We start from the raw sequence: 13,139 nt of genomic DNA, 5'->3' as shown, positions 1-13,139 counted from the left end.
AGTTAGCATTTACCAACATGTATCTGTCTACTTTCTCTTGTTTAAAAAAAGAAAAAAAAACTTTTAAAAATGGAGTTATAGAAGGTCAGCAAAGGGTGGGTTTAGATGTTTGGGTGGGGTAAGTGGCCATTTTGACCATATGGCTTCTCCTTTGGCATGTTTAATTGTGACATTTGACAGATATCCTTGCAGTTTAAGATGACACTTTTAAAATAAATTCTCTCCTAATGATGACTTGAGCCCTGCCACTCAATGGGAGAATCAGCAGAACCTGTAGGATCTTATTTGGAATTGGCATTCTCTATTGTAATTTTGTTCCTGTTTATTTTTAAATTTTCTTTTTGTTTCACTGGAAAGGAAAGATGATGCTCAGTTTTAAACGTTAAAAGTGTACAAGTAGCTTTGTTACAATAAAACTCAATGTGTACCCAAAGAAAAAAAAAAGAATTTATATCTAAATACGTTGTTTCCCCTTTTGGTTTGACACATATCAGACAAACAAAAAGTCATGTCCTAGTCATATGGTGCCTTAGATTTAGGAAAATAAATAAAAGGGGGGAAAAGAGATATCTCAATCCCTTCATCCTACTGTGGTTAACTGAAAGAACTGCATTTGATAAACTCTACTTTGCTATCATTTAGCAGACTCTCCTTAAGTTGATTCTGTTCAACTTATCCAGATGCTATTTAACACACACCTCTGTAGAAGATGTCTTAGTTCCCACACTCCCTCCCACTTTTATACATTAGTCAAACCATTACCTCATTCCTGAAATGACCTCTCTTCCTCATTGCCTAAGTTTACTGAATCCTCAAGACCTCCTATTTAATTCATATTATACTTTTTAATACATGATGTTCAGTGTGCAAAAGTTGTAAGATTTAAAACATTAATTTGCATTTTAAGGAATTTATAGTATTCTAATGGATGAAACACTTTCAATACAAACTAATATATTATACAAACGGTAACAGCCTTAGACAAGTATACAATTAGTATTTTAATTGGTGAAGCACACTTTAAATATAAGCTAATGCATTATACAATAACATAGCCTATACATGTAATATACATATAAAATGTATGTCTATGGTATTATTAATAATATATTAAATGTATTAAGCAAACATAATATAGCCTCATATGTGTAAAAAGTAGAAGTGTCTGGAGGGAAGAAGTGAAATTCAGAGATGAATGATGAACAATTTTGTAGGATGGGAAATTAGGAGATGGGAAGGGGAAGTTCAGGAAGAATTCACATAACTGCAGTGATCCTCCCTTCTGATACTCTTCTCTGCCTTATTACGAGTGATTTCTTATACATTGGACTCATCAATTTCTCTGTGTGCTGTATTTTTCTAATGAGATTGTATATTCATGTGAAGAGCAGACATGATTCACCTATTTTCTCCATTTGACACACTATGCTGCAGAGTTCCTATCATTTTTCCTTGTTGGTTTTTTGCTTTTCCTTTGAGATGGAGTCTCACTCTGACAACAGGCTGGAGTGCAGTGGCACAATCTCAGCTCACTGCAACCCCCCACCCACCCGACCAACTGCTACATTTGACTGGCTTAATAAAATAAAAAAAGATACCCCTTTCTGTAAAATCCCCTCCACTTTTCCAGGCTTACCTACACTACCCCTTTAGTGCATTCTCAACACATACAGGTTTTATGTTTTGTTTTTTAATATAAATGGAAAGGGGTCTTGCTTTGTTGCTCAGGCTGGAATAGAACCCTTGGCCTCAAGTGATCCTCCCACCTTGGCCTCCCAAATTGCCAGGATTACAGGTGTGAGCCACTGCAACTGGACCCAACATGTATGGTCCTAAAGACACCTCACACTTAACAACAAATACCGACAAGGTGCTTCAAGTTTACTGGTCAGGTGTCTCCAACAAGTCAGACAAGTGGTACAGCCTGCAAATGAACCCCATTATCCATTCTCCCCATCTTACTCAGGTTTCAATGCACACATACCCACTCCAATGACTCCATTTCTGCCCCCCCTGCAGGCAAGGCACCAGAATATTAAATAGAACTTGTGTGTACAGCCTCAAAGACATTTCCTCAAACTAGGAGGGCATACCCTTTTCCCATTTCCTCCTATTGCTGGCTACACTGAAGATGTGCATAAAGCAACAGTTCTGGAACTTAAGAAAGAAGCTGAGGCTGGAAGAACCTCGGGCCAAAGATCAAGGAATCATCAGACCAGCCCTGGACTGCTTTCCTGTGAAGCAAGGACAAGGAACGTTTTCCTTAACAAGCCTGACGGTAAATATTTTCACCTCTGCAGACTGACACAGTCTCTATCACAACTACTCAATTTTTACTGATAGCTACTTTCCTCTTTACACTTATACAGGGCAATTTCCCTAGATAGTGATTAATGGAATAAAGGATAAGAATAACTTATATAGTTATATAGATATGTAAGTCTCCAAAACAATTACATGAATTAACACAGTTACCAAGAACAGATGTTTTGCCACTACCCTAAAAAGAAAAGGTCTTACCATCTTTTAATTATTCACTGGCCAGGCACAGTGAGTGGCTCAAGCCCGTAATCCCAGAATTTTGGGAGGCCGAGGTGGGTGGATTACCCAATGTCAAGAGTTAGAGACCAGCCTGGCCAACACAGTGAAACCCCAGCTCTACTAAAAATACAAAAAAAAAAAAAAAAAAAATGAATCATGACTCAGGCCAGGTGCAGTGGCTCATGCCTGTAATCCCAGCAATTTGGGAGGCCAAGACAGGCAGACCACCTGAGGCTGGGAGTTCCAGACCAGCCTGACCAACCTGCAGAAACCTCATCTCTACTAAAAACAAAAAATTAACTGGGATTGGTGGCACATGCCTGTAATACCAGCCACTCAGGACGCTGACGCAGGAGAATTGCTTGAGCCTGGGCGGCAGAGCTTGTGGTGAGTCAACATCGCACCATTGCACTCCAGGCGGGGTGACAAGAGCAAAACTCTGCCTCAAAAAATAAAAAAAATTCATAACTCAGTAAGTATGTGCTCCTCATTTGATCTGGCTTTGCTCTGATGCCTAGTAAACTGTAACACATACAGTGCCAGTCAATGACTAACCGGTGACTGAGAGTGGCTTAGAAAAGATTTAAGACTTCCTGAATTTTGGTACCCATTTTAAAAACTTACAGTGAAGCAGAAAGATCTAAAAAGCAACCAGCAAATTAGTGAGATTACCAGTTCACTGGCAAGAATTAGAACCCCTGAGAGACAATCTTCTACATCCAGAGGAAATCCTTTCTCCCAATATGGCTCAAATAAAAAACACATGAAAATAAACTCACGCTGTGAATGCAACTTAAGCCTCAGAATATAAAAATACACACATAATTTCTCCCAAATTAAGTGAAGCATGAATCTTTTAAAAACTGGCTTTTTAATATATTCACACCCTGGGCAACTAGACCGCACTGTGGATTTTTGGAGATCTTAAGTAAAATTCAGTTCAGTCTTCCCTCAAAAAGTAGTATTATCAAAACGGTGTCTAGTTGTGTCACAGAATATACTTGTTAGAAAGAGCATGAAAAAGCATTTAAGAAAGGAGTTATGATATTTGCAACTAACTTTCAAATGATTGACAAAGACACAAAATGAGAAGATTAAGCAGACATATCAAAATGTTAACAAGTGCCAAATCAAAGTGGCGTGTAAACAGGTATTCATTGTACGATTCTTTCCATTTTCCTGTAGGCTTGAAATTTTTAAAAATCCAATTTTGAAAACTGAAAGAAGCAAGTGCAAATGAGTCACCACTATTATTTTTAGCTTTTGTGTTTCCAAGTACAGCTGGCCCTCTGCTGACCAACTGCGGATTGAAAATACTTGGGAAAAATAAATTAAAGTAACAATACAACAATTCAAACTACAAAATTTTAAAATTAATACAGTGTAACAACTTTTTTACAGCACTCATACTGTATTAGACATTTTAAGTAATTAGAGATGATTTAAAGTATGTGGGAGGATGTGTATAGGTTATATGCAAATACTACACCATTTTATATAAGAGACTTGAACATCCTCAGATTTTGGTACTGGGAGAGTTGTGGATCCAGTCATCCTCAGATAACAAGCTACGACTATAAGTGCTTTTTAGTTAGTTCTTATTTGTTTTAATAAACAAAGTACAACCACCCTTTCCACCAAAAACTAGGAACCCTGCCAGATTCTGCGGATCCCACTAATGAAGACACTTACTGCCAAAAATTTCTGTAACCGCTTCTCGAGTCACTAGTGTTTCTGTTTCCAAATATACAACAAATGCTGCCAAGAAGACCAAGCGCTGCAACACAAAACTCCAGTGCTCATGAAATCTGCAGGAAAATAAGCACACTTAACCTCCAAGGCTACAGACCTTCAGAGAGACGAGCTTAACACAGTCATGTTCAAACAGTGCAGAAATAAGATCATTTTTCAATAAAATCTTATGCAAAGCCCCAACATATAAAGGGCAATATGACATTTACTATAAATTTTACAAGTTCAAATTTATAACAGGTATTTAAGTTTAATCAGTGAGCAATACGGTCTAATTTTGATGAATATGAAAATTTACACCAGGCTTGGCGGCTCATGCCTGTAATCCCAGCACTTTGGGAGGCCAAGGCAGGTGGATCACCCAAGGTCTGGAGTTCAAGACCAGCCTGGCCAACATGGCAAAACCCCATCTCTACAAAAATAACAAAATTAGCCAGGTGTGGTGGCACCCACCCATAGTCCCAGCTACTCAGGAGGCTGAGGTGGGGGAATCGCTTGAACCTGGGAGGCGGAGGTTTCAGTGACCCGAGATCACACCACTGCACTCCTGCCTGGGCGACACAGTGAAACTCCACCTGAAAAAAAAAAAAAAGAAAATTTACAACTGAAGATTACAGATGACAAGAGCAACCGTGCTAAGTTTAATCAGGAAGAACAGTGATACTGCTCTGAGAAATATAAAAATTTGCAACTGACGATTGAAGACAACTGTCGCCTCAACTTACTCCTACATTTTGATTTGAGTGCAGGATACCAACAAAATTCTGATTCACAAAATTTCCATTTGCAATTACTAAATAAACAGACTTAAAGTGATAGAATACTGAGCTAGAAGCCTGAAAAAAGAAAAGGACATTTTACAACCTGTAGATAGTTACACTGTGCCTCCTGATTTTCAAATGTGGGAATAAATTCAAAAAAAGTCTCAACACAATGCAGGTCACATAAACCCTTCTCAAGGCCAAATCTAGCCAGAAGGCAGCCTGTGTGTGATCTCCAGATATGCTCTCTATAGACCCCACCAGTTCTATTGTCCCACCTCTCTCTGTGCTTCAGTAATGATGACAGCAGTCCCTGACCCTTTCAGCACCAGAGACTGGTTTCACGGAAGACAATTTTTCCACAGAAGGTGGGGCAGACGGCTTCAGGATGAAATTGTTCCACTTCAGATCATCAGGCATTAGATTCTCATAAGGAACGTACAACCCAGATCTCTCGCATGCAGTCAGCATTAAGGTTCTCACTACTATGAGAACGAAATGCTGCCACCAATCTGACAGGAGGTGGAGATCAGGCAGTAATGGGGGGTGATGAGGAGCAGCTGTAAATACAGATGAAGCTTCACTCGCTCACCCACCACTCACCTCCTTCTGTGCACCCCAGCTCCTAACAGGCCACAGACCAGCACCAGTCCACAGCCTGGGAGCTACGAACTCCGGCCATACAGCAAGGATCGACAAATTTTTTCTGTAAAGAGCAAGCAGTAAATAGTTTAGGCTTTGTGGGCCACTTTCACTGTTACATCTTCTTATCTGAGAGTTTTCTTTTTTTTAACAACTCTTGAAAAAATAAACACAATTCTTAGCTCCCAGAGGCAGGAGCCACTAGTGGTTTGTCAATCTGCCTTAAAGAATATTCTCGTGAGATTATACTATCCACCCCTGAAAGTACTCATCCTATTTACTGTTGATACATATGTCTTAAAAGCACATCTTCATCTGTAAGAAAATTAAAATAAGGAGAATTTCTTGAGTCAGATGCAGTTTTTCCCAGTTTAACCCCTATGAAACCAGGACACATTTCACAATCCATGTTTCACAGTTTTTTTTTTCTGAGATGGAGTCTCACTCTGTTGCCCAGGCTGGAGTGCAATGATGCAACATCAGCTCACTGCAACCTACGCCTCCCAGGTTTGAACCATTTTCCTACCTTAGCCTCCCTAGTGGCTGGTATTACAAGTGTGAGCCACCACACCCAGCTAATTTTTTGTATTTTTAGTAGAGACAGGGTTTCACCATGCTGGCCAGGCAGGTCTCGAAAACATGACCTCAGGTTCTGCCCCCCGCTTGGCCTCCCAAAGTGCTGGGATTACAGGTGTGGGCCACCTCGCCTGGCTCATGTTTCATGGTTGTGGCTGGCAAAATTTTCCTTCCCTATATAAAATAATGGTGTATCTTAAAATTAACAGTGTTGTAGATTCAACAAGATGTGGCATAAAATATTAACTATATATGTCACTTGGCAGTGAAATTCAAGCTTCAAATGAAAGCTCGACGCTGTTTATATACACCGCCACCTAATCTCATTACCACAATAACTATAGTTCATCCAATTTAACAAGAAACTTAAATACAGCACAAAGATATTCTTTTGACCTTCATACCACATTTTCTTTTTCATTGCTTTTTCACTGCAAAAGTAATACATATTCCTTAAGAAGATTTAGAAAGTAAAAAGAAAAAAAAATTACGAATTTTTGTCATGACCATCATTAGTTTGGTTCTTCTCTTTTTGTTACTCCTACACATTAGGATGTTTACCTAGTTGTAAGCAATCATTTGGTACATACAATTTTTCTCCTTTTTTTTACTTAACATTATAAAATGCTATTTTTCTTACAAACCTGCAATACTGTTCAGCAGGAAACTTGGTCTCCCAAGACATTAGATGTGCTTTTACTGTATCAAAAGTTTCTCGAGCTTTCAAACACCTCTTTGAATCTAATCACAAAAGATAACCAAATGTAATAATGAAAAACTTATCAAATTTCAAACACAGTTCTTGCTTAATAGTCTAAGTAATCTATCTGGAAATGAATCAACTTTTTTTTAACCTCACAACTAATGTACACACCTCTGCTATTCAACCTGGCTCTCAAAATATCATCCCTAGTTTCCCTACTAATAAGCTATACTGAAAAATAAACAACTTGCTAAAAGGGAATATATTAGGAGACACATTGGTAATTGGCTAAGTTGTCATAAATAACGTCATCCTTCAGGGGCTGTGCACCAGCCACTATTCCTGTTCACTCCTGAGAGAATGCTTAACATTGGATTGTTCCTTCTTCCCGTATGTGGCAGAAAAAAGCCTTTACCAACTATTCACAATCAAGATGACTGACTCTATATCATTAAGAAAAATGGAGAGAGATCCAAGATGGCTGATCACTAACAGCTCAGGATTGTAGCTCCCAGTGAAAGCGCAGAGAATGAGAGGAGGCCACACTATCAGACGAATTTTTGTTGCTATCTGCAGATGCACAGAGGAAGGGAAGGGTAGGGGAGCCGGCCAAAAGGGTCACTGCTAGCTACAGAGGATTGGGCTGGGTTTATCCCAAGGGGCGCAGCCAGTGAAAGTGGGCCCCAATGGCAAAGCCAGATCTGCAGTTTCCTTTCCTTATAGCCTCAAGGTCCCCTTTCCTGTCCATAATTCTATCTCTTTAGAAATGGAAGAGATGGCCAGTGGCTTTCACAGGGCTATGGTAGTGAGAGTACACTTGCTTAACAAAGGCGAGAAGGCAGGCGTCCCTGCGTACGAGCCAACCACACCCTGCAGCTCAGAGTCTCCCGCTGCCCTAAAACCCTGGCCATAAAGCTTGGTCGTCCAACTCCAGAGTCCTTATCTTTATTCACTATATAAACCTTTGCTATTATAGGGATGCTTGTACCAAAGGCTAATACAAGAAGAGGGATAAACCTGGTCCTCATACTTAAGTTCATTTACCAGCATTGTCAACTCAATGTAAGGATTTGGAGCAATGTAAAAATTTTACAGTAATACTGATTTTGCTCCTGTGGCTGTTTCAGATTCTAAACCTCAGCCACTCTCCTTTTTGGAATGAGATCTGATAAGCAATAATACATAAGTGAACGTGCTTTTTAATGTCAAAGATAATACACATTTGAAAAACATCAAACGCAACTACAGAAATCTTACCCTTTTACTTCTGGACAGTCGGAACCGTGTCACAGTGGCAAACTGGGAGAAATAGGAAAAGATCTGGGTTTCATCAAGTAGGTTAGGCAGGTGGTGCACATAAACGACTCCAGGAGTAAGTTGTTTTCGTTTTTTTGTCGCTGAAGACATAAAGACCAGATAAATTAAGTATATTTTTCTTTTCTTTTCTTTTGAGATGCAGTTTCCCTCTTGTTGCCCAGGCTGGAGTGTAGTGGCCCAATCTCGGCTCACTCCAATCTCCGCCTCTCAGGTTCAAGCAATTCTCCTGCCTCAGCCTCCAGAGTAGCTGGAATTAAAGGCGCCTGCCACCACGCCACAATATTTTTTTTTATTTTTAGTAGAGACAGGATTTCACTATGTTGGCCAGGCTGGTCTTGAACTCCTGACCTCAGGTGATCCACCCTCCTCGGCCTCCCGAAGTGCTGGGATAACAGGCGTGAGCCACAGCGCCCGGCTCAAGATTTTTAAAATAAGAAAATCACATTGCAACAAAGCTTGCAAAACTCCTAGTCCTAGCCCTCGGCCCAAAAACCTACTCTGCATTTCCACTTACCACAGCAGTAATTAAAGAACTGGCTGTTTAATGTCTCTACCCACAAGGGACGAGGCTGAGCAGTAGTAGACTGTCTTTCCACCCTGGCAGCCCACCACTCAGTAAAATATCAGTGCTCAATAACTATGTCAATCAGCGGATAAGCAAGGACATCTCTGAACAAGCCATTTTAGATCTTCTGCCCAGAGAACTCTACATAACTGTACCCTTCACTTTGGATGCACACTGTTTACTCTCACTTCATCGAAAACTTTTCCAGACGACTGTTAACTCTCACAGTACAGATGAGCCTTTCAGCGTCTCAGTCGCCACACCCTTACCTCTGTAACAAGAACGTCTAAGTTTCCCGGTGCATTTTATGCTAAAAACCACAGAAAGTATAAGAGATGTCAGGGGCCCTACTCAGCAAGTGCAACTTGGCAAATAAAGTATTTTAATAACTCTCAGATCTCCAACCCGGCATACAAGCCTCCCGAAAGTGATAAGTCTGGGGCCCCCATTTTCGGAGGCAATGTGGCAGTGACAGCTCTAACCCGGAGATAACCTGCGGTATGGGAGCCCATTTCCTCCAGCTGGCTCCTTCCTCCGCTTCCGTCACCCCAATGCATCCCCCTTACTCTCCACATGAAGGCTCCAAGTCCTCAGTGGCCAAACCCCTCCATAATGTACTGACCTGCGTAAACCCTTTAGTCTGGGAAACCGCGGCCTGCAAGCTCAAGAGGTCGGTCCCTGATTCAGGCGAATCCAGTTGGGAGACCCTGGAGGTAACGAAGGCGAGCGCGAAGGCAAGAGGAGCCGGGCCGGGAACTGCGCGACCCCAGGAACCCCCTAGACCCGGTGCGTCTCCCCTACTCGCAGCCTGGGCTAGGGCGCCTGCTCACCTGGGTTAGGCGCTTGCGAACCTGCGCCACCTCCTTTTGAAACTCGACATCTTCTTGCAGGTTAAGAGACAAGACTGGCGCAGCCGGACCAGAACACGCCGCCATTCCAAAACCGGCCAACACTAACTCCACGCGGAGTATTTGAAAGGTACAAACAGGCCGGGCACGCCTGTAATCCCAGCACTTTGGGAAGCGAGGTCAGTAGGTAACTTAAGATCAGGGATTCGCGACCAGCCTGGCCAACATGGTGAAACCCCGTCTCTACTAAACCACAAAAATTAGCCGGGTGTAGTGGTGGGCGCCTGCAGTCCTGGCTAGTGAGGCTGAGGTAGGAGAATCGCTTGAACCCAGGAGGGAGAGGTTGCAGTGAGTGAGCCGAGATGGCGCCACTGCACTCCAGCCTGGGCGACAGAACAAAAATGTCTCAAAAAAAAAGGAAAAGTGCAAACAGCTACAGCCTCACTTAAAACCCGCACATCCCGTCGCATTTACAACAAAGCCCCAGTGTCATACCTTGACACACAGAGCCCTGGGCTTCCAGCCTATCCTCTCGCAGCTCTTCCCTCCTGCACTGCGCTCCAGCCCCACTGCCGGGTCCTTCCTTCCTACCCCAGGAACACTGTGGGCCTGTCTCGTCCGCCAGGACGGTGGGGGCTCAGCTCTCCACATCCCGCTCCGTAGTCTTCAGGCGTCCGTGCCAACGCCACCTCCTAAAGGGGAACCTCCTGCGCCACCAAGTGTGCCTCTCCCCCAAGAGGCTTTTCGGTCTCACAAAGTAGCCATGCTGCCCCAAGGCTGTAAGTTTCCTAAGGGCTGCGGACAGAGAAACACAGGAGGGGCTCACACTACTGAGGGAAAGAATAAACAAATTAGGGCCGGGTGCGTTGTCTCACGCATATAATCCCAACACTTGGAGAGGCTGAGGCGAGTGGATCACCTGAAGCCAGGGGTTCGAGAACACACTAACCAACATGGTGAAACCCCGTCTCTACTAAAAATGTACAATTAGCTGGGGATGGTGGTGGGCTCCTGCGATCCCAGCTGCTCGGGACGCTGAGGCAGGAGAATCGCTTGAACCCGGCAGGCGGAGATTGTGGTGAGCGAGGATCGCGCTATTGGAGTCCAGCCTGAGCAACAAGAGCGAAACGCCCTCTCAATTAAAAATAAATAAATAAATAAATGAATAAGCAAATTAAGGGATAAGAGCAGCATCTCAAGAGCAGAGGTATTGTTTTGAAATTTATTTTAAACCTCCTTTGAAAGTAGGCATGAATGTAATTGTTTCAGGCACTTCTTTTTTATGAGGCCGAGGCAGGTGGGTCACAAAGTCAGGAGTTCAAGAGCAGCCTGGCGAACTGGTGAGACCCTGTCTCTATTAAAATACAAAAATTAGCTGGACATCATGATGCATGCCTGGAATCCCTTCTACTCAGGAGGCTGAGGCATGAGAATTGCTTGGACCTGGGAGGCGAAAGTTGCAGTGAGCTGAGATCATGCCATTGCACTCCAGCCTGAGTCACAAAGCAAGACTCTGTCTCTGGGGGGAGAAATGTTTCGTGAAAGACACTTAAGGGAATGAAAAGACAAAATGGACTAGGTGAAAATATGTGCAAAACAGAACTCTCAGCTGGGCACAGAAGCTCACATCTATAATCTAAGTACTTTGGGAGCCTGAGGAGGGCAGGTCACTTGAGGGCAGGCGTTCGAGACCATCCTGGCCAACTTGATGAAAACCCGTCTCTAAAAATACAAAAACCAGACAGGCCTGGTGGCACATGCCTGTAATCCCAGCTACTCAGGAGGCTGAGTCAGCAGAATCACTTGAACCTGGGAGCCTGAAGTTGCAGTGAGCTGAGATCATGCCACTGCAGTCCAGCCTGGGCGACAGAGCAAGACTCTCACACAAGCCCCCCAAAAAAAGATCGCGCAAAACAATCAGCCTGAATTGTCATAGGAAACCTAATTTCTGCCTTTTGACCATAGAATAGGAAGTAAAAATGACTTTTTAACACTTGTATTAAATCTAAGGTCTCAGGTGGCCTGTGGGGTGGCTCATACCTGTAATCCCAACACTCCGGGAAGCCGAGGCAGGCGGATGACAAGGTCAAGAGTTCGAGACCAGCCTGGCAAACATGATGAAACCCCATCTCAAATACAATGCAAAAAATTAGCTGGGTGTTGTGGTGTGCTTGTAATCCCAGCTACTCAGGAGACTGGGGCAGGAGGATCGCTTGCACCCAGGAGGTGGAGGTTGCAGTGAACTAAGATTGTGCCATTGTACCCCAGCCTCGGTGACAAGGCGAGACTCCATCTCAAAAAAAAAAAAAAAAAAAAGGGACTTAGGTATAACATGAAATATGTGATTAAAATAATATATATGGGGTAATAAATAATACTTATTACATGTTTGCATATTTAATATATTATTGTAAACATTTAAAATGTATTAACACATTTCATCAGAACAACTCTGTGTAATACGTATTACTCTTCCCATCTGAAAGATGAGTAAACGGAAGCCCAGGAAGCTTCGGTAGCTTGCCCGCAGATTGTATAAGGTCACCCAGTTGAACTGACTCAAGGCCTTACAGTTTACTTTCAGCGGGATTACCATAAATGCTAGATTATTCGTGGCCATGACAGCTGGGACATCTCGTTGCTCATCCTCGCCAAGGGGATTCGGCACGCGAAGGTGCTGGGCTGGGAGCTGCAGGAGCAACTGTGGCCACACGTGGGAGCCATGCGGCCTGGACCTTCCATCTACATGCCCAAGTTCAAGGCGACCAACCAGACCAGGGGCCTGGACAACTTCCTCCCGAGCTCGCACCCGCAGCAGCTGGAGCAGATCCGTAAGGACATCCCAGACTTCCGGTCGAGCGCGGGGCCGGACGAAGTCACCGTGCTGTGGACGGGCAACACAGAGCGTTTCTATGAGGTGGTTCCGGGCCTCAAGGACACGGCCCAGAACCCGCTGCGTACCACTGCGCTCGACCTGCAGGTGTCTCCCTCCACGCTCTTCGCCGTCGCCGGCATCTGGGAGGGCTGTGCCTTCCTCAGTGGGTCCCCACAGAACACCCTGGTGCCCGGAGCGCTTGAGCTCGCGTGTCAGCACCGGGTTTTTGTGGGCGGAGGTGACTTCAAGTCCTGCCAGACCAAAGTCAAGTCCGTGCTCATGGACTTCCTCATCAGTTGTGGCCTCAAGACCACGTCCACCATGAGTTACAACCACCGGGGCAACAACGACGGGCAGAACCTGTTTTCGCCTTGCAGTTCTGCTCTAAGGAGGTGTCCAAGAGCAACGTGGAGGACGACATGGTGCAGAGCAACCCAGTGCTCTATACGCCCGGAGAGGAGCCCGACCACTGCGTGGTCATCAAGTACGTGGGTACTTGGGCGACAGCAAGTGCGCTGGGTGAGTAAACCTCGGAGATAACGCTGGGCGGGACCAACAC

The 13,139-nt window shown here is 43.8% G+C and overlaps 1 pseudogene; it reads left to right on the top strand.

The window, feature by feature from the left end:
• Positions 1-11,909: 11,909 nt before the first annotated feature.
• LOC116546940 lies at positions 11,910-13,134 on the top strand (annotated as a pseudogene).
• Positions 13,135-13,139: the final 5 nt, after the last annotated feature.

This window comes from Sapajus apella, unplaced genomic scaffold, assembly GCF_009761245.1.
Source record: "Sapajus apella isolate SASKATOON/1434 unplaced genomic scaffold, GSC_monkey_1.0 scaffold1724, whole genome shotgun sequence".
Lineage (NCBI taxonomy): Eukaryota > Metazoa > Chordata > Mammalia > Primates > Cebidae > Sapajus > Sapajus apella.
This window is presented reverse-complemented; position numbering and strand designations above follow the sequence as displayed.